Here is a 23,627-nt window from a genome sequence, read left to right as displayed (position 1 = left end):
GGTTTATATTTTTACAAAAAAGGTTCTAATTAGTTTGATTGCAATTTAGGCCTAGTATGTTATAGTGCTTTCAACCTTGAACAAAATGGTACAACCCCAAACGCTGTAAAAATTAAACGCTATTCAAAAGTTACAATTGGTGTGTCTTTCCCCATAAAACCCATAGTTTTTAGTTTTTTAAACCCACTGGTTACCCTGAATAACTGATTAAAACTGTCCATAAAAGGAGGGGGGTGATCAATTTCAATGTGAAGATAATGGGGTCAGTTTCCTGATTCTTTTCCCCCGTGCTAATAAAAATAAACGGCAAACTACAATAAAAATAAAAACCCCAATCATCATAGAAACCTCACTTAACACACAAAGTACTTGATTACAACCAGTAGTATTGTATTCGATACCAGGAATCATATAAAGACCGCCATATTCAACCTCATCCGTATTTGTCAACACCGGTGCCACCGACAGGCGGGGTTATGGTAATAAAGCCTCATGAGGGGTACGTTATACGTTATACGGCTCTAGCCTCTACCCGGGGGTGAGATGTGAAAGGTAATACAGACTGACGTTAATGCTGTGTGATATATGTAACAGACTGTCTCGTTCTGCCACACCTCGAGTGAGGCTAGAAAGTGTGGGCTGAGGAATCAATATGAACACTTTTAACTGTAGCTCCATTAAGCTAAATGTCAACTTTACTTTGTGTAAAAAGTTTCTATACGTTTTACAAACCAATTCTATATAATTATGTTGAACAAATGGGTTTTTCTAGTTATAAATTAAGCCTATACTGTAATACCAAATGGGATTATGAAAATAAAAATATTCTATCTATCGAGTATGTTTTTTGTTTAAATGAACGTCGTTATGATTTTTTAATTAATCTGCCAAAATATGATAACGTGTTTGTACAATTTTGCTTAACACATATTGAATACTTATTGTACTTAGGGGGTTCCTAGAGACAATATGGCTTCTAATGATCTAAAATTGTATATTTGTCCATCGAAGAAAATTATGACCGCTTTAAGAGCAGATTGTAATCATTCATGTGGTTCTTAGAAAAGTATTTTCTAATATAGTGTAGCTTTGCGTTGAGTTCACAGTATAAAAAACATTTAAGGTCATTAAGTGGTGGAAATAGTTGACCATAATTCAATGTGATTATTGGTTAACAAAATAATATGGTTAACTACATTAAACAAGTACTGTTTATTTTTTTCTTTGTACATAATGATTACTAACTTATAAGTAACCAATCCAGTGAGGTTTTTGTATGATCTTATTGATAACACATAATCAGGATATTTTTATTAGTTCCTTTTTTTGAAAAAGTGGCAAAATTTTCCCCAAAACGGCTGTATGACAATCAAACGGTTAGTGTGATGTGAACACGAAATATTATTTTTCGACAAGAACAGTACTTTTGCCAGAGGCAGGATGGGGCGTAAGTGGGGGTGCGAAATATTTATGCAAATCCAGGAGCGTCGCTGGTGAAATATAATCCATTGTGTAAAGCCCGCGGCGCGGTGCGATGCGGAGCTTGTGAGTATGATGGCGTGCCAGGGTTTGTGATACCAGTGAAGGGAATATACGTACAATATTGTGCTACTAAAGTCTGTATTCCGCAATGAACGTAGACTACCATTGTCCATCATCATTGGCCTATTGAAAGTTTGCTATGGTCTAAGACCTAATATTTGTTTCGAAAAAATAATTCTTTTCGATCCCCTCTTTCAAGTCTTTCAAAGAAATCGTTTCTGGAGGGTAATATAAGTTGGCATTGTATTTTAACAATTCAAATTTTGGGAGGCGCGATGCTGACTAGCTGGAAAATGTATAAAATATACCTGTAAATGTAAATCGTATGGTTTGTAGTTTTTGAACATGGAGTATGTTCACTTAAGATCACTCCAGTTAGCTTATATAGTCTGAGAAATAACTTCAAGTGCCTCTAAAACAAAGGGAGTTTCCGGTGCGTGACACTATAACTGCTCCACTAGTGGACTAATTATAACTTAGGCCACAAACACAAAGCATAGGTTAAAGAACACTAAACTGTGTTCATATATCAATGAAAATGATAAATAAAAATTAAATTATGATGACAATTTCGAGAGAGAAATTCAAACGCTTGAAGAGGTGGCGATTCAAACCCTTGCATGTATTGGATATACCATATATCTGAGATTAAAAACGTCACTTTAGCCATAGACAAATATAATAAATTATTTGTCCATGTTTTAGCCCTAATGGGACGTTGCCCACTTGCTTTGGAAATTATATTTTATAAGGTAAAATCCGCCCTAACAGTACTGTACACTGAAGTTACTTTGGAAAACCTTGGGTCATCCGACGAGCACTAGCCAAACGTAATTCCTCATCTTTGCTACTCTTCTTCGCTATACAATGAGATCTGCGACTTGTCCTGCCCATGAGGTAAGCTGTCACCTTTTGAAATCGTTCTAACAACACACATCTCCATGCAATGATTAGGTATGTTACTGTTAAATTACCTTACTTTTGATGAATTTTGTGGTTGAACCGTGTTTTGAAAGTATTGACTTAGTCATTGAAGAAACACTCTACTTTCTCTCTACGCTACACACCCTATTGCCACTTTATAATCAACGCTACGCTCTCCCGTGACGTCACGGCACGGCGCCGCCGAGAGTTATGTTGATTGACCGTCGCTATTGTGATTTATAAGACCCCTTGGCCCGACTGCCGCCCCACAATCACTGCGTCGGGTATCAACTTGGATTTATAGCTGTGATCTAATTCTGCCCCAGATTGACCAGTAGAACGGCGGTTCTGAGTGAGACGCTGTTTAATACTGTATGGTGATTTATTATGACACCGGTGCAACTGAAGTGTACAGCTGGGAAGCAGAGTGGTTGTAGTACTATAGTTGGGACCACGAGAGTCTGCAGTTGGTGGGAGCCAATCACAGGACAAGGCTAGTGTGACGTTGTCATATCGCCCATTGACGACAATAATTAAAATACTAAACAATATTTTCAAATCAGCTGGTATTATTAGATTTGGCAACATCGCACTGTCCTCATTGGCTCCTCCCTCAACTGCAGACTTTTGTGGTCCCTAGTATAGACTGATAATCGAGGAATAACGGTTCACCCTGATGAAAATCGTATGTTTTTTTTATCCTACCGAGTTTTCTTTGATCATTGGCTATTAATTTCAACCCTAACTAAAGAAACAGTTTTGTAAGTCAGTGACATTGCAATTTAGGTCATACCAGTCTATTCTACAGTCATCAGCAATTATTCAACTAATCTTAGATATTTGCAGATGTGACTGACGTATGCCTTACTTAGGGCTTAAGAAACTTGACGTACCTTGAATGCTCCTGTTAATTTAATTTGTAAAAAAAAAAATACTTTAACTTTGACAACAGTATTTTCAGCCTGTGCCATTATGTAAAATTTCAACCATTAAAGTAGTACAACTTTTTTGTTGGAAAACTGTTTTGATTTGTTATAAGATTAAACATGTAATACGTTATGAAATAAAACTATTTAAAATGGATTTTCTATATTGTTGACACAGTTCTTCTACACTCCCCATTAAGTGTATAAAGCAGAACCAATATTAGCAAAGCATAACTACGAACATGCTTACATTATACTTATTACATCCCTAATCAAAATCTTCACCTCATGTGTTGTACCCTTTAAATACCTTACCTTTAATTGTATGTTGCATAAACCGTACCTATATTAATCATAATCATTACTTTATTTGTTCAAGCACATATATACACATTTTGTTTCGAACCCCTTACCATTCAAATTGAAAGCCTCACCAATTTTCAACTGACAACTGGAATGAAATGGCAGGACACATTGTGGCCATCAGTAAATATTGGCTATTCCCGCCACATTCAGTTTACCAAAGCCGTAATTTACTCAACCCCCGCCAGCGCGCCAATACAACTGAAACGCCAATAACAGCTCAAACCGCTCACTCACACCACTCACACGTTCTGTTTATAGTTACATACTACAATGTTACTGCAAACCGATACTTTCATTTTGCAGTATATTGAGCCTTCAATTACAGGGGAATAGACAAATAGTGATATTGAAGCCTTTGGATAATAATTACCTATTTAATCGATCAATACTACTGTAATGCAATTCTATTCATATCATCAAGCATATAATATTCATATATTTATACTATGTGCTCTATGATTCATATACTTTAGCCTGGTCAGTATGGTCTACGCATCAGGGCTTATATATTTATCCGGTGGGTCTCGTGGTTGAATCAAGGGATTCTCCAGACGGCCAAATTTAAACCATGCTTATTACCACGATATAACGTTTAGTTATATTACGGTACAAACTCTATAGTAAGTACCTTAAGGAGATGATTAAATAAGACTTATTATGCAGGTTGACTTGCTATCGGGGTTATCAATAACATGTAATTAATGGTCGAAGGAAATCTAGGGCATTTTAAAATTAGTCTTGGCATCAATGGTCATATTTGTTATTGAGAGTCTTATTGAAGTTCCATTCTTACTAATATTCATAGTCATCACTCATTATATTGGGACAGTAACAGGAGTGTGGAATAAAAAAAATATAACCTTTTCAGTCTAACTTACAATGATCAGTTTCTCTGAACAGGGCAATTTATTAAAACCCAATGGTTAAATAGATCTTGCTTAGTCCAGTTTCGAGCCATCAGAAAGGATAGAACTGTCGGCTGCTAAATACTACCTGGAGCCCTCACTATTACTTCTTATAGCCAACAAATAATATGTCATAACCCGGTGCTTTAGATAGGATATGCAACCCGCGAAAGAAGGACCTCCTCTGTAAGAAAAATCCCTCCACTAAGACCATCCGACAGTTTTCACTGTAATCATTTGTCTCATCAAAGTTTTCAGTAAGAAGGTGATATTGAGGCCACCCTCTCTTAATGTTGACAATGTACGTCTTAGAAAGTTGAAGGACCAAGCAAGAGAAAAATGTGTGATGCTATACGAAACATTTATACAGGTTGCATAATGTAGACCACACCAAATGTGTCACCTAACCAAGCTTCGGCTGTGTATGACTTGTATAGTCATCAACGTCACGGTTATATGCACAAAGCAGTCAAAGTAGACCTCAAATGCCAAGTTTCTGTCACCACAAACCACGTGCACTGGTTGATGACATTCTGATGGTATATAAAGTCATGTGACGAATCATTTGGAATATGAAACTATGTAGGGTAGTGACAAATATTAGAAAACTGCAACATATACTTAAAGTGTTTTTGTTTGAACTAAATGTTTCGTAGGTACAATGAACAAGATTTCGAGTATGCTATAGGTCCTCTATAATCAAAAATCAAACATTAAGTCATTAACCGATTTATTTTGTTAACCAATTGATTGTATGACATATACTGTAAAAGGTACTGACTTGTAGTTTTAAATGAAGTTATGGTCATTAAATTACTATATTAATATATCATCCCAGACAGTGTATTGTTTTATTGTCAGTTCATGAGTAGGTTATATAATTAAAATTACTAACATATATGTAAAATATAAGGCCTAATTTTCACTTAAAGTTGCTCTACGTCCATCCCAAACAAATGTTATACGGTTATACTAACCTCGTACTACATCAAACTAGTCAATTACAAAAATTTTAACCTAGAACTAATATTTCTGTCCCTTCATTTTTCAATATTTCTTAATTGCTCACGTGGGAATCAAACAATACTCGATCGCTGCTCTTAACGAAAGATTTCCCTCCAACAATGGGATGGAAAAAGCGGCACATTAGAGGGTGTGAGCCCTTCATCAATGGGCTATTATCGTTAAAGTGGCACCTTGGAGTCGCGGTTAGGGCGGTAGGACATGTATCACCCCCTGCGATACCTTAACAATCGGGGGAGCGGAGCCCCTACATTTATGGAAAATCGTTCCGCATCGTTCACCACCACGTAATAAACGTTCTTGTCCGTGTAATGTGGCATTTAAGCATATTTCTCGGTTTTTATATTTCATACGTATTTCCCACGTAATGGCAAGTTTATGATGGGTATAGTTATTATTTAAAAGTTATTTATATTTATAAAAAAAAAAATTATAACTCCTTGATTTTAACTCTTTACCTATTGGGTCTGATGATGGTTGGAGTGTCCTATAGAAATCGACCATAAATACCAACTTGTATATGTATTTACCGACTTGTAAGTCAGTAGTATAAGTGTAAACATAGCCTACGTGTTAAGTGCAACTTCAGTTTCTTATTTTTATGCAACTAAAAAAAAACAATTTTTAAATAGGGTGTCTTTTATTAGGGAGTTTAAATGACTATTCCAAGAAATAACTAATCACTTTAAAACATATTTAAAAAAAATAACACACTTAAATTAGTTATTTTGCTTAACTACATAGACATGTTTGAAAGCTGTCTTTAAGGATAGAATGGATTATTGCATTTTGAAAGATGCTGGGTATCGTGCAAAAGATTTAGTCCAAAGTATTTGTTTAAAAACTACTACCTCAACTTTTTTACGATGAATGAGGCAATTTTCATTAATGGAGGGATAAAAAATAGCTAATTAACCATTTCTTCAATACTTTGATTTCAAAATAACATACTTTGTATAATAGTTCTACCTAATCACGGTCAAAGATCGTTTACACAAATCATAATAAAGTGGCATTTATAAAGAGTTTCACCTTGTAATACAGACCGATCTTTAGTTGTGGCAACTGTACTATAGTAAGTGTCAAGGCATTTTTTCAATTAATTTAAAAATTAATAATAAAATGGATATAATCTCATTTAGCACCTCACGTAGGTCAATCTCCATAAAATACAAACACAATTTTAAACTACACATTATAAAAATGCAAATCCATTAAAATTTTTAATTTAAAACCGAGCCACCATTTATAGTTTATACATTATAGTGCACACAGTCATGTGAGCCAATATAGCCCCCAGGTGTGGAATATCGCGGTCTCCTCATTATGAGAGCGTGTAGTGAGGCCGTGATCACCTCATTACACCGTCGGGTTCCATTGGGTTGCGGTGATAACTGAAAACTATATATATCCATAGTATAAACTGAAACCTATGAAATTTCATAATACGAAAACTACAAAGATGTTTACATGGTATTTCGTAACACTCCACCAACCTATGACGGTATTACAGGGTTCATAAATAATTGAAATATCACATTTAAATAAGCTGTATGTCAATATTTACTCATAGGGCCACCATAACTTGTACCTAAATTTCTAAATCCAACTAATATAATAAATAAAAAGTGAAAGGGTGAAAAAAAGAACGCTAGTAGTACAAAACTAAAAAGAAAGGTTCTAAAGGGACAGGGCCTCTGCACAGACTGGCTTATTGAATAATGTTCAAATTGTGGGAAATATTGGTTAAACGAAATATTTATGGATGTGAAATTATACTAAAACTATAAGAAACGTAAACGTATTTTCCATAAAAATTGATAGGTTATCTGATGTAACGGGTAAAACTGGAATGTTTATATTATTTATAAAGAAAATTATTTTCGTGAATAAAGCCGTGTTATTTCTACGGCATCATATATTACTAAAATAACAGTTGCTTTCAGGACGAGGTACAACAGCTTTTAGTACGTGGACATAGATGTGTTAAGATTTTTTATGTCACTTACGATTTTAATAGGGGCTTAGCAAATAAAAAATGTAGTTTTTTGTTGTACTGTTAAGGTTTAATGTTTGCGTGAAATAGAGGAAAAATCTAAAACAATGATAATTGTTTTAGATGGCGCTGTTTAAATGTAAAATCTAGGAAAACTAATATAAGAAAATTGATTTAAGCATTGCTCACTTAAAGTTACAATAACATGTTAGGTACTTAGAGATTGAACAGCCTTCCATTTAAAAAATACTTACTAATCTATTTAACAGTTTTTAATTTAAGACATCGAAGTTCAAGACTCAAGATAAAGGAAGATGAGAGTATTTCTTACGTTTTATGTAATAATAACGTAAACATCCAATTACCGATTTTGTATGTATTGAACAATGTCAAACCATTAAATAAAATACATAAAACAACATTATGTTTTTATTTAATTCCCAACAACTTAACAAGTTTAAGATCTTCAATTATCTGTGTAAAAACAGTTCATTGGAGTGTCTTTATCAACGACACCACTATTAGCTCTCAAACAAACACCAAAGACAAAGAAACCTAGTTTTAAATGCAATAGTGAAGCCTCCAAAGGGTTAAGCCCCGGTCTGTCATTATTGAATATTAATGATTCCGCCTGAATGTTATAAATAAATTGACCACGCTTTTGGAATACCCTATACATTATGCATGAGGCTGCTCCGAATATGTCCTGGTGTGAACGGTACCCGTGTTCCATTAGTTCTCTGGTCTAGTATAAATGACAACTATTATGAAAATAATATCTAAATTACAATGTATAACATGTTAAAAACACGATTTATGAAATTAACTCCCACACATATGCTTAAATTTTGATTTTTATAATATTTTAAAATGTAACTTTTTTATCAACACAATTTTCTGGAAATACAATGCATTCAGCAACAAATATTTTAACTTTTCAATCGTGGATTTAATTTTAAATTCATTTTCTTTGTTATATTTATAAAAGAATAGATTGTAATACTTGGCATATTTTCTTTTTACAAAGCTATTTTAGCGAATTTCTCACATTGGGAAAAAGAGATATTAGCGTAAATCTCATGGTAAGACCCGGGAACGATTTACAATTCTATTTTGAGGTCCTCAGATGCCAAAAACATCCTCCGTTCAATTATATATATATATATGTGTCCGTTAGCATGATAACTCGAGCAAAAATTATACGAATTTGATGACATTTAGTACAAACGTGTAAACCAAACGTGTACGATTTTATTCAAACGAGTTCGCGAACCAGCATTATCGGATTATGAGAACGGGGGTTTATGGGGTAAAAATTGGGTTTTCCCATTTTTGACCCTAAAAACACAAATCTTCACAATATCTTTCCATACCATTTTTTGGACCCTAAAAAAATAAGGTTGTATCTTGAAGCATTGTTGTATTTCTAAAGGTTGCGGAGATAATTAAAAAATTTTAAAATTTTAAATTCCCATATAATGGAGAATAAATAAGCTGTTGTATTTTGCTTGTTTATGGATATATTTAAATAAAATTTGTCAATTTAGTTTATCTCATACTAAGCTATGAACATTTCCATAAAAAAAAACACACACACACCTCAATACCTTCCCCATAGCAGAAAACCTAAGTACTCATAAAAATTAAAGTTATTTAAATAGGAAATAAATAATTAATGTTATTTAAATAGGAAATAAATCTATCAGTTTAAAGGGAATATTTTAGTAGAAATCCTGCCAGAAAAAAGGGGAATTCGCTTAGTCTGCAGGTTTGCTGCAGCGGAGTATCTGATTACTATAGTGTATGTAGCATCACGATTATTATGCATTTTTCCTTAAATATTCAAACAAAGTTTTCTTATAGCTCTACAGTATGTATAAGTTTGTTTGGTTCAATTGTAAAAAATACGACAAAGTTTGTATGAAATATATCAGAACTAATAAAACGATAAGTACCTTAGCATGTCAAAATATTGTAAGGCTTTTTGTTGGTTTTCAAACGTATTCCCTAATGTATGTACCTTTCATGCGTTTATTGTTTGAATTCCCATAAACCCCAAAAATAAAAGTAATGTTAAAATATTCAGGAAAGAATTTAGTTCTAATAAAATTAGAGAATTACAAAATATTATTAGAACCGTCATTACTTTTACTACCTTCAAATGTATAATGTGTACGGATGAAATGAAATAACACGGATACAATGAAAACACATCTGACCACTGTCTAGTTAAAATACAAATTGAGTAATTCCAATTACAACCAAATAATACTTGTGTCAAATCCAATCTCACCTGAACATCGGGGGTTTCCAATTTATAAATTTATAACAACAATAAATACATTCGTTTGTTTGTTGGGTAATATAATAGATTAAAGAATTGTCTACCGCTTTAAATTATGGTAATATACCGACGAGAGGTTTTAATGGATATTGTTTTAGGAAATTCTCAACAGTATCTTTCTCTAAGACGACGAAACACCAATATACATAGCTTAGAGCAAAATAAATATTTTAATGAACCTGAGAATAAATAATTAGTATGGAGGAGTAGTAAGTGGACGAGGGGGCAGCTAAAAAATGTATATTTTAATCTAACAGGACGTTTGTTAAACTTAACAAAACTGTAAATTATTGCTGAAATCTACAGTATGATTGTGATGTATATACCATTTATATCAATAATTAATCAAGAAAAAATTATAACTCACAAGGGTATCTCTGTTACTAGGACCTGAGCGTCAATGTGTTCTTTCTAACCTGAAACAGATGATTAAGTTAATAAAGTAACAATACTTTGAAAGTAAACAAAAATAGCTGACACAGGTAGATAAAACACAAATTCCAAAATATAACACAAAAACAATCATCATATTTTGTGTCAACGTTTCCAGTAACCTATATTTAGTCGGAATCCATTAATATATTACCATTGAACTATTTATAAGACAAAAGAAAATAAATTTTAGGTTAGTACAGTTTGAGGTGTTTAAATGTTGATATGCAATTAAATAAAAGATACATGTACTTAAAAAAGACATCAATTAATATTTAAATACGATTCAATTTAATTTGCTATAAGTTAGTGAAGAGTATACTTAAACATTTTTAAAGCTAGTGTCTTGCAAAATTATTTCACATCGAATACTCAGAAGCTCTGAGAACGTTAACGAAAAAAGGAACCTTTAACTCCAAAATTAAGAAACTAGAACAATTAATTGTGATGTTTCCCGTTTCAAAAAATAAAATCCCTCAAATATTACAATTTTCAAAATTGACACGCATTAAATATTTTGACAATTTTTCCTCACTGAAAATGCATAAGGAAACTTACTTTTGGTGAGAAATTGGGGGTTAAGACTGTATCTTTTGAATCCAAGTATTTTGTACGTTTCAACCTCCACTTCCTCCTTGCCTAAGAAACATGCCACCCTCATGGGGGAACAAGAGCCATAATCCATAAAAGGATCCCCTTGGTTACGCTACCTTGATCTTAGTTCTTATGCACAGCGAGTATGCAGAGAATGCGGCAATAGAGAAGTAATACTGCACATTGATTTTTAGCGTAATTCCCATAAAGGTCCAAACCACGGTAATAAGCTATTACCGTAGGATTTTGATAAAATTTGGTTCAAACGTGTTAACTTACGTTTTTTGACGAGTTCGTGGACCAGCATAATCGGACTATGGGAGCGGGGGGTTATGGGGGGTTTTATGGGGTAAAAATGGGTTTTCCCCATTTTTGACCATAAAAACAAACTTGTTTGCAATTTCTCTCCAAACCATTTTCTAGAGATTAAAAAAAATATTTTAGTTTATTGAAACGCTGTTAAATGCCTAACGGTCACGGAGAAATTTAAAAAAAGTGTAATTTAAAATCCCACGTTAATCTTATGGAGAAAATAAAAACGTTGTAGTTTACTTGTTTATGGATATATGTTGATAAAATTTGGCAAATTTATTTATTTCATCCTACACTTTTGACGTATGGTCAAAAACACGTTTTAACTAGTAGTAAGCAGCAAACCTAAGCACTCGTTGAATCTAATGTTATTTAAATTGGGAATAAATATGTCTTTTATGGAAATATTTTTGTAAAAATGTGATCAGACAAGTTTAAATTCGCTTAGTCTGCAGGTTTGCTGCGGAGGGGGTATTTTATATGTTCAAACTGTAAATGTAGATACTCTACGTTGTCAGTGAAGTAACACTTGTGTATCTGACAGACGTGTGTCAGTTGATGAGCGTCATCACACGTGGCAGACTAAATATAGTGGTGTAGTTACGTGGTATAAACACCCTCCTGGAGGATTATCACAGAGTCGGGGAGTTAGCTGCAGCGCCTGGGTAAAACAGATATTTCACTAGGAGTTTTAAACATTACGGTCGAAATAGTTTTTTCGAAATAGCCTTCAAATACTGAACTTCTTACAGTAGATTCTTGAAGAAGTTTTTATACACATGCAAATTACAAATATTTACCCATTTATCCTTGGATCGTTGTGAGTCTCATTAAAAAAGTTTACATTTTCCTATTTTTTTTTGTGAATTGTGATAAGGCATATCATTAAATCGTCATTTACTATTAGTTTTTTGATGTACTGATTTGATTTGGTTAGGGATAAAAGATATTATAAAAAACGTTTCAAGCAAGGTTATATGACAGTGCCAAGTGTTATTTTACTATTTTGTTGGGATTATCTTGTTAAATATATCTTGTTAAATATACACCGTGTTAAATTATCATGTCTAAAATGACAATTACGACAACATATTAATATATAGGGTGTCCCACGAAGAGGTTTAAACGTTTGACTTTATATTTCTTGCCCATTTATAGACCGATGTTTTTGAAACTTTGCATAAATTATTAAATATGTTTTAAAACTATATTGGGAAAATGTCAGCAACCTAATCCTCGTAGAAACAAAATGGTGGCATATTGAATGTTTTTAATTAACTAATCATATTAAATTAATTAATTTATTATTATTTATTAAATAGTGATGGATCACGGTTTGAATAATTTTGGACTCTACTTTTAGGTTTTTCATTAGGCTATGTTCTAATTTCCTGATTAAAAAGCATTATTTCCCAAGGATGTGATAATAAAAAAAATTACAAAAACAAAAACACTATTTTAACTTGTTTAAAGTATCATTTTTTCAATATACCACCATTTTGTTTTTACGAGGGTTAGGGAGCTAAAATTTTCCCAAGACATTTTTTAAACCTACTTTATAAATTGTGTAAAGTTTCAAAATGTTCGGAGCATAAATGGGCAAGTAATTTTAAATCAAACGTTTAAACCCCTTCGTGGGACACTCTGTATTTTCTAAAATTAGTGTTAAAATAATAGGAAAATAAAAATATTCCACAAATATGTCTAACTAAACTTACTAGCTAGTAAAATACCGGATTTCCTCAGATAAATAAGAGATTTTTCGAAATATTTTAAAAACTTATTTTAATATAGTATTTTATCTTTAATGTATCTATTTTTTACTTACAAGACACATACAATATCACAAACGTCAAAACCAACTAAAACCAAATAAAGTTCACCACAACTTATGATAGTAAACTTGAATTGTTTGATAAGGGGAAAAAATATATAGATTAAATGTTTCATCAATTACATTCACGACCATTGCTTACATAGTGCACAAAACAATTCTGCATCATAATGGAAAACACACAAAGAATAAACGCTCGAAAAAGCACACAAGACGCGCAACCAAATTGGCTTTTCCTTATCTTGTATCAGGTGCTGTCGAAAACGAGCCCCTTTATGATTTTAAAGCAAAACAGTAGAATATTGTTGGCTGTCATACGCAGACAATGCATCCCCTCATACCCCCCCCCCACCCGCTCCACCACTTCCCCTTATCCGACAGGGGTAACGTCAGGTGAAGTATGGTGTGTGAGATTGGAGGGCTGTTTGTTTTGGGGTAGGAGTTTGGTGGAAACATATTGAATCGCATAAGAAGAAAATGGGTTACAAAAAGGTTAATTGAATTGATGTATTTTTAGTGGGTTTATTTTTACCAGAAAACGTTTGGGATTAAATTATATTAAGAGATTGATTTAAGCACGATGTTCTTGTATTCCATTCATTAAATTTAATGGAAGATTTGTATACAACAATAATGTAGTGATGATAAAAGTGAAATATTAAGGTAGGTTTTATTTGGATAACAAATATAAGTATATTTTATAGGAAATGTCAGTGTTCGCTTCAAACAATTATTTTCTTTGCAACTACTTGTGGTTGATTTATATTGGCATGAAAGATTTATCAGAGTTTTGATTTATAAAACTATCCTACCAAGAAGTTGTCGCCAGTCATTATCAAGCCAAACATTCTAAATTTTTAAGTAATTTTCTTGTCACGTTATTTTATTATTTAGACAATCATTAAATTTAATTAATCTTTACACTCCACTATTTAATCATACTTTCAAAGTTTTTGAGTCTGTTTTTCTATTTCCACATTATTATCACTATAAATGAAATATTTTTCTTCATAGTAACTTCACATAAAATAAAAAAATAGAATGATTATCAAATCTTCCTGCTGTAAAACACACTGTAAACAAATGTGAAAACAAATTAATTCCCCAAAAAATATATTTGATATCAAATACAATATTTTAAAAGTATTTCTAACCCATATTAAAACAATGTATATTAAATCGGGGTTAAACAAGTAATAGTTGGCAACAGGAAAGTAAACAGAATTCGTATATTACTTTGAAATTAAAGTTTCACGTTCCAGGTAGCTATTGTTACTAGTTATTTACAAAGAACGAAATTAAATTCCAGCCGCATGTTTTACCGGAGTAATATCAGGTAGATCCCCTCTCTGCTCGTGCCCCCCTCCCCCCCTGCTCATACCTCGTCTTTTTGTTGCTTTTCGTCGTTATTTTACATGAAAAATTGTTGAACTAACATTTAGTGATATTAAAACCCAATTAATAGTAATTAAATATAAAATATTGCTTGTTATATTGAATTGGAAGAGTTATTAATATTAAAATCTTTCAAAATCCTTGAACGTTAAACTGGAATAGGCCCTACAGTTTTTATCTATTAAACAACTCTGAAACTGAACAATATTCATAGAAATTATACTTTCTTCTCTTCTGTAGGAAGAGGATTTTAAAATGCAAAACTTTACGTTTTTCAGAGGATGTCACCTTTAAACATTAAGTTTGTAAATAATATTCTGTACCTAAGAAAAAAATATAGTTTATACTTTTAATACTTTTCATTGAAATGGTGATCATACAAAGTAGGTATTTTAAGACAAGTATGAATGGAGATGAGTAGCACGATCTTGTAGTCTTAGTGACTAAGGTCGACATATTCCTTAGACACAACTGTTAATTAATAGCCCAGTTAACGGCAACTAAGGGACCGACAGTTTATAGTGGAATCCGAACCACATTTTTCTGCCTTGGTATTAATGAATTGTTCTAATTATCAAGATAGTAATGCGGATTGTCGTAGTACTCAATAGTGTGGATGTTAATCTACACCAGGGAGTATCACATCCACAGTGCTTTATAATAAATATCCACAGCTGGATAACAGGACGACGCCACCTGTACTGACTGCATTATATTGCAGTCTTGTATAGTTGACTAGCATAGTTATTACTTTATAATAACTATCCTCTCTAGTGAGGTTTCAGCCTCGATTCTGAGAAATTCTTGCAATATTATTTTGTAAAGATTTGAACCTTGTAAATTCGTTTATATTATTGTTATTTTTTTTATATTCTGGTCTAAGGCACCATTTTTATAACAGGTAATAATATAGGAAGTTGCCTTAATGCTCCCAAGCGTCTTAAGTGTTCAAGCCTGCTCTGATTCTATATGAAGGTACTTTGACCAACCATACCGATAAATCCACTTCCAAATAAGATTTTAATTAGTTTAAATAACAAAATCTTCCTAACCTAACCTCTAAAACATTGACACCCTTAGGTTAGGTTATAACTATCAGGTGTGGTCGGTATGATACCAGAGTACAGTACCTGTACTAACTAAAAAACAATCACCTATGTGTATACAAAGACACTATAAAAATTTCCCACCAAAAAAGTATAACATACGAGCTCAACCTATTCCTATAAGGTAACACTAAAATCATCATGAAATCAGGATAACAAGTAAACTTTTTGTTCCAACTGCTTACGAAAACAGTTTCCGACACTCAGTTGTAAAATGTAAAGAAAACCGCTCTCCAGCGATGAAATATGTAAAGGAAAAGTTTCTGCTTCACTTTCCTCGGCTGATCGACTCCGCACCGTACTTACGTCTAAGAACATCGCACGATAAGAAAACATCCATAATCCACTCAGGGGTGTAATACAGTTTTGGGCCTCCCGCCCTTCTATTATGTGTCACTACTTTGTGGAGGGAGTAGAGTTTCTAAGGAAACAATAATAGAATGTGTTAAGGTCTACCGTGTACAGAGTACAAAGGTGAAGTAGTGTTTTAACAGGATTTTGTGAGGTGATAGTTGTGTGGATATAGTTAAACATTTACTGATGATTGAGGTTCAAATCTTAACGATCACAAATGGATTAAGGGATAATATCATGGCCTGGTGTCTTCAATACAATTTCATGTTAAAAATTCACACATCTAGATAAAAACTAATAGCTCTGTTATATGAGGAGAGCTTTATAATTATGTATTGAAGAACTCGCTCTAGACTAGATGAAGAATACACACATGATAAATTAACCAACCACACTTTAAACTAGGCATACTTTACCCATTATTTGGAGAAAATTCTCTCCTAGAAGTAGTTAATTCATCAATGAGAGCTAGAATATTTACTTTAACACACCTAATGTATAAGTTTGTAGCCATTTCGATTTAAACTTCATTATTATATTATCTTAATATACGATCGAGTAGTTTTGCAAGGCAGATAAAGTCATTCCAAACACCTTTCACTTTATATACGAGTAAAACACACAGTAAGTTAAAAGTAGAGCGTTCGCATATATTTATTGCTTAAGAAATCAAACGATTGTACAAACGTTCACCATCATTCTTCTTCCTGTCGCATTTTTCTATCGTTTATACTTTACTTATTATTTGTCCCACTGTGTAAATTATGTGGCTGCTTAAATTATCCTAGTTTATCCTCTTTCCGACCACTTGTGTAGTCTTCCTCCCTTATATCACTATAATTAGCACCACCCTAATTACAAGAGTAATATATCCGTTATTTAGAATCATCTCAACAACAATGTTACAATACAACTCAATGCAGTCCCAAACACAGCACAAGACTGTTTTGGCCATGGAGACTGCTACATATTTATAGCCGGATATTGGATCATAAATATAGTTACGGTATAAATATAGACCATATCACCCCGGCAAAGGGGAGATACAGCTAGGGTCAGCAAACTTGGATATAGCTTCGGATAATCTATGTAGTTTTGAACAAAAATTCGAAAACTTTATAAAATTAATAGAAGTTTGAAAAGTAGTGTTTGAAATTTTGCAAGGGTAGTTTTGGTTATGTTTTGACATATTGTGCATGCAATACCTGCTAGCTTAATGCTATACAATTTTTATATTATACAAATTTCATAATATACAAGCTTTATATGATACAAGTTTTATAACATACAAGTTTTATAATAAACAAGTTTTATCGAGGCAAGTATTCGCCTTGACTTTACTCTTTCGGCTGTAGGTAAATTGCTCCTCATTGAAAAAAAATAAATAAACATCGCTTATAGTGTTTTAATGCTGGTAAATATTCACAAAAGTCTTGAAATAAATATTTTTTATATTCTACCACCAACCTTTTTTTGTATAAATATAATATTTGTGTGCATTTAGGTTGAATAAAAAATACTTCTAACCACAAGTCTTATACTAACCATCTCTCGGTATAATATTTTGTTTTTACAAAAAAACAAAACTGTGTGTCTCTGTATTTGTGTGTATATGTTTATGGCAGCTCTTCACTGCTGCATGTATTGCGAAAATGTCCTTAATAGTTTGGTGTTTAGCTTCAAAATGAATAATTAGCCCCGAAACCAGTCACTTGACAGTATTAAAGGTATTCGTTAAATCCTTTTGTTTTTGTGACCAAAATGATGAAAATGTTTAATACGGCTACAAAAACAAACTGGATACTATTGCATATTGCAAATTTTGCTCACCATGAAGCACATTGTACTGACGCATAACTATAACAGATAACACCCAACCAAAGCTAATGTTTGATGTAATGTAACAAAATGGCCACCTGTCGAGTGGTCGATACATTGACGGTAACCATGACAGAGTTGCCACAACACTTGACACTTGCCTACGTTACGGACCACTCGAGTTGTGTACACTGCGCTCAGCTGGGCCTCTTGATGCTAGATTAGTGTGTACTAATAAACTGTCCAACTAGCCAATCAGGCCGACACTTGACTGGACAGCTTTATACAAGTAACACTTGAGTCTGGGGTAGTGTGAAGTGATTTGGACAAACACTGGGTGAGAGTTCGGATTCGTGTAAAAGTTTGTGAGTTGAATTATTAGCGATAAAATCTGGGATAAGAGGTGTAAAACTATTTGATATTATGGAATCAAAAGTATAAAGTCAGTGGTTGGACTAATTTACTGTAATGTACCACTCGTGTGGTCCCAGCCAAGTAGGATTCTTTACCACCATAATCTGAGCACGAACCTAAATATCAAGGGAAATAAAATATTTAAGTTAGCTACTACGTTCAATACGATAATCATGTCTTTGTTTACATTTGTAAAAGTTTTTCTCATTGAAAAACTTTGGAATAGAATGCCATCCTAGCTGTTAATTATCATTCAAAATGCCTTTTTTCACAACAACGCATAGCTTGGACAATTCTATAAACTGTCGCTTTGCTACATTTGTGTATAGAGTTGTTTGGTTGTAAAAATCCTCTTTGAGTGTGTATATAAGTAACCAATGAGAAAGGTAAAACTACCAAGAGCATATTTGAAGTCATAAAAAAACTACAGGACAATGGTAACTGCATTGAGTTACATGCATACATAGTAAGTGTATCAGTAAGAATAAAAGAATGGACCAGAATACGACATTATCACATTGATAGGTTACTACGAGGCTAATATTAAAATATTTGTAAATTATACTACCTAGTTAAACATTTCATGTTTCTCCAGCAAAGTTTATATTTTGAAATTGCATTGACAACCTTTTACACATTCTTCACTAATTTTTAACGTATGCATTTTTTCACTACTCTTCATAACAAAAATAGTATTGCTCAACTTGATGTGTGAAGAATTAGGAAACTGTATCTGTGCTATGCTCTCCAGCAAAGCTTTCTATTTATCTAAGAAAGCTTCATGCTTAAGTGATAACTGAGTTTAATATTCCAAAAACAAAAGTAAACTCTATTCTTTACTCATATTTTCATTTTTATACTGCTAGAGGAAATTAATATCTTACATTATTGCACTAACACAAAATATTCTTCATTAAATTTACCGTGTTTTTGCATGTTAAAGTTGTAATCGTTGTTTAGGTTCATCATGAAACACAGACATATCTAAATTAATATGCTGATCATATTTTGACTTTCTAGCTTTCATAATTTATTTCCTCTTCATAAACATGGCATTCAAATCATCCTCCAAGTCACACTATATCTATAGTTAGACCTAGACGTGGGGCCCCCACAGGTCTAAGGATTAGTCTTGAGCATGTAGAAGATGTTAGTTAAGCTTTGCGTGGATTAACCCGACCGAGTCACGTGTGTGGTTTACCGATCACGTGATCAAATGAGTCCCTCATTAAATCTTGATCGCTTCTGTATCGGTTGAAATTCATAGTGGATAAAGAAGGTGAGAAAAATAGTTCTTGTGTTGTTTATTTATGTTTCTGTGGATATTTTCCAACCGAAATCATTGAGACCGCACACTTGAGGACGTAAGCTGGATATGGATTCAGGTTGAGTATAGACGCTATCTGTGTGTCTTTGATATTGACCAGCCTTTAGACTTAGACCATATCCATAAATATTACAAATCAAGTAAACAACTCCATAGCCAGATTTCGTGAAATTTACAAAATTGAAATAACAGAAGAATTGTCAGATTTCAAAAATGTTTCAACTGTAAATAGCATTCAACATCATTACTGTGTTGTTCACAATACATTTTATCGGGGAACTTATAACTTGTTTACAGAACTTTATCATTGTCAACAAAACTACACAGTCCAAAATTAACATTGACCCGCCCTGGGATAATAACACATATTTTGTTCTGAGAATGTTAAAGGAATACTTTCCTTAGAGTTATTTACCTTCGATTAAACATTACCTGTGGAAATTACTGGTGCATATAGATTGTATGTCTACTTAACCATCCAAAGTCAATGATGAAATTTTAATTTAATACACTCAAGGAAAATCGCATACAACAATGTTGTCTTGAGGTAAAAATTAGCCGCAGATGGTTCATTCTGATAGACTGTTATTTCAGTGTCCAAAGTTAATGCACTTCAATAGTAACACCAGTAATTTATCGAAAATGCATACATCAATTCTGTCTTCAGCTAAAATCTATCCACAGATGGTTATATAGACAGACTATCATTTTCAGTAGAAAAGTCAACAATGATTATCCAACTTTGAATTGTCAACATTAGCTATGTAGCACGCTATTGAAATAGGTGTTTAAATTACAAGGCCACCCGACTCCGACACCTTTTGAATTACGGCTCTATGAATACTCGGTATGGCTTGTACAAAGGGCTTTATGCAAACTTAAGGTAACCATTGTGCTAAACTTTTGTTGCGGCGTGGATGGATGAATTATACATGATATGGCTTTGTGCTGCCTTTGAATACATACCTCGTTACTTTTACAATGTTTCACCGTCGACGGAGCTGTAAGTGTATTTTATCTTGAATGACAAAAATAAAAGTTAGTTTTATCCATGGAGGTATTTAAATTTTTATGTAATAATCTATTTTGCTATAGATATCATCTAGAAGGATGGATTAAACGTATTTTCAAAGTACAGTAAAGGTGTTATTGTATTTTTAGACTTATAAAGCCTAAAAAATAATTATATAAATGAGAGTGAATTCAAAATACACTCCATCGATTTTACAGCAGCTTAGCAGAACAAAATGGCAAACATGAAGCACGTCGTGGTTTTTAGATGAGACAGTTCTCCAATGTACAGTAAGCTCTTCTAAAAATGAACCTTTTTTTACCTCAAAGCTCTAATAATCCTGGTCACAAAAATATTACATAACGGATGTAGATTTGTTTTATGACAAATCCTTTATTTTCATAAACGTTTGGTACGTGCATTCAAATCTTTCTAGCTTATTTGATACCGGTTGTCTTTGGGATAACAATTAACAATGCTTTCCAAAAAAAGTTTGACGTTATTTAGTAGCAAGATCGCGGTTTTGATAGCTAGGCTACCTTAAAAACATGAAGTAAAGCCAACCTCACATCTAACACGTGTTATCAAAACTGTATGTACTCAAAGATTACATATTTTTATGAAATACAGCTAAACGACAGTTTAAAAAATATACACCAACTATCGTTAGCTAAAAACAGCCGGGGCAAATGTAGCTTAACTCCCAGATAATGTGGCTTAACGGAGAAGCCTAAGGTCAGTTTGGTAGAGGGCCAACTTGGACCGTAATTTCCCTCTTTTCTGCCATAAAAAAGAAATTATAGCATAATAAGAAACACTACGTAGCATAATTTAGGGAACAGCATATGTGTGGTTTATATGTATGGGCTTTAACATAATGTTTGTTTCGTAAGATAGATTTTAATTAATTGCTAATGTAACTATTCGTTAAGCTAGGTTTCATTTAAACAAATCTTACTTCGAGACAGCACAAGAACTTTTTTTGGAAGTTTAATGCATGGAGAATTCATCCAATTTGTTAAGCTCACCAAGTGTACCAGAACAATTACACTTTATTAAAAAAAATATAAATTTTTTTTTTTTCAAAAAAGAAAGAATTATTTTATTCGTTTTTTAAAATTTACAAAAAAATATTAGTACAGGGGGTAAAATATAGGGCTGATAATATACTCAGTCCTGGAAGCTAACAAATACGACAAAATTAAACAAATACGTTATCCTCCTCCTACATCCATCGTAGGTTAATTGTAACAACCGTTGCCTTGCTTTTTCGTCCAATCGATTAATGTGTAGTTATTAAAATAACCAGAAACAATATTGTACTCAGTACTAGCCAAATGTGTTTACGCACTTGACTTATTACTAGCAACTGATGATATTTTGGCTGCAACTTTTAGTATTTTGATTATTATACTAGTTTCATTACACTAGTTACAAGAGTGAATATCATACTTCTGATCAGAATATTTTAGAAAATTGGCGTTAATATTGTATGACATATTTTATTATTTTGGCCCAAATTAAATTGTCTATTGACCTGACTATAATTCTTATTTACCACCATAAAAAACAACGAGCCATTAAAACAAAGGCTAAATTCTGTAGATTTAAAACTATCAAAAACTGGATGAATTTCATTCCTATGTAATAATTTCCCATAGAACACAACTCATTTACAAGTTTTACTGCTATACTTAATTTAATTGTAAAAAATATAGTTTTAACTAATTTGTATTTATACAAGCAAATAATTTAAAAGTTCAGATGTTAAGCTGATTCACATTCTGAAATAACGAGCAAATTGCCAACTTCTCGGGACAAATTTGCTTGTATTTTCTTCTACCAGATAAAGCCGCCACATAATTCTGTTGTGAGGCTAAATAAGCCAAATTCATTACACAAAACTGGCGTATTGCACTCGTTAGCAACATTTACCAAAAAGTAGACAAAACAGAAGCTACTTATCTGGCCAGCTGTGGCCGTATGTTGGAAACCGTCCAAACCGTTAACTAGCCTGCCCCATCCCATGGCACGGTCATCCTATTTTATGACTCATTACGAGCAAAGCGTTATCTGCTCAATTTTGGCGTTTCCAGTTTCACCAGAGTTTAAAATGAAAGTTTGGTTTTATACTTTCCTCTTGTACTAACACATATTTTCTACGCGTTAAAATGCTGTTTATGATACGTGTGAATTTGTTAAAAGTTGATTGAGTTTATTGTTGGTTGATCTTTCAAATTTTACATCATAGGTTAGTGGCCTCTGAAATTCGTACATTTACATAGTTTTTGGTTCTGTTAGTCGAAATCAAAGAGAGCAGGGGTAAACTGGTCTAGAACAAAATATGAATGAACTGTAAATACTTTATGAGGGTGATATGGGAAGCGAACCTACGAACTGCTTTCTTGATTTTACACTATCGACTCTACTGCCTAAAGACGTTTCCCTAACTTAGGTACTAAACATGTACACTACGATTCTGTTTTATTTATCAATTATGGTAAATATTCAGGATAACATTGAATAACACACCTCAACGCATTATTCACTACAGCCTTTTGTATGTATTATTTTCTTTGGTTTAAGATTAACTACATATGCTATATTATGATAATACATAACAATATAAACATATAAGTCACCAAAATTCTGTAACTTATATGTTGTATGACGTCTATATTGAACTATTTAATAGTTTACTATAAAAGTAGTGGTTGCACCTTATGCAATAATTATTTGTAGCTGGACTATTTTTAATACAATGAAAATGTTTAGATTTTAAAATCACTTAACTATTGAAGGTGTTTATTCAATGCTCGTTAAGCCGTTATTATGCATAGCACATATTTTATACATCAAATGGTATTGAAAGTGTACTAATAATTAACTCGAGAACTCCAGTACTATTAAATTACGTTTAAGTTTTTTCATACTACGAATTATCTTACCATATTTTCAGTAGAGTCGATCATTTTATTAACTTACAAAATTACAATCGCATTA

The 23,627-nt window shown here is 32.8% G+C and overlaps 1 protein-coding gene across 3 annotated transcripts in view; it reads right to left on the bottom strand.

The window, feature by feature from the left end:
- LOC128994805 (discoidin domain-containing receptor 2-like) overlaps window positions 1–23,627 on the bottom strand; it is a 299,337-nt gene that overhangs the window by 210,784 nt on the left and 64,926 nt on the right. The window contains exon 1 of one of the 3 annotated variants that reach the window (XM_054419593.1): window positions 10,394–10,421. The exons of the other annotated variants lie outside the window; for them this stretch is intronic. The gene's annotated coding sequence lies outside the window, so the exon portion shown is untranslated. Of the gene's footprint in view, window positions 1–10,393; window positions 10,422–23,627 lie in introns of those variants that run through there. 3 annotated transcript variants of the gene reach the window in all.

Source organism: Macrosteles quadrilineatus, unplaced genomic scaffold (assembly GCF_028750875.1).
Source record: "Macrosteles quadrilineatus isolate MER2022 unplaced genomic scaffold, UCM_ALF_1.0 Scaffold_5__1_contigs__length_97177068, whole genome shotgun sequence".
In the NCBI taxonomy this organism is placed as follows: domain Eukaryota; kingdom Metazoa; phylum Arthropoda; class Insecta; order Hemiptera; family Cicadellidae; genus Macrosteles; species Macrosteles quadrilineatus.
This window is presented reverse-complemented; position numbering and strand designations above follow the sequence as displayed.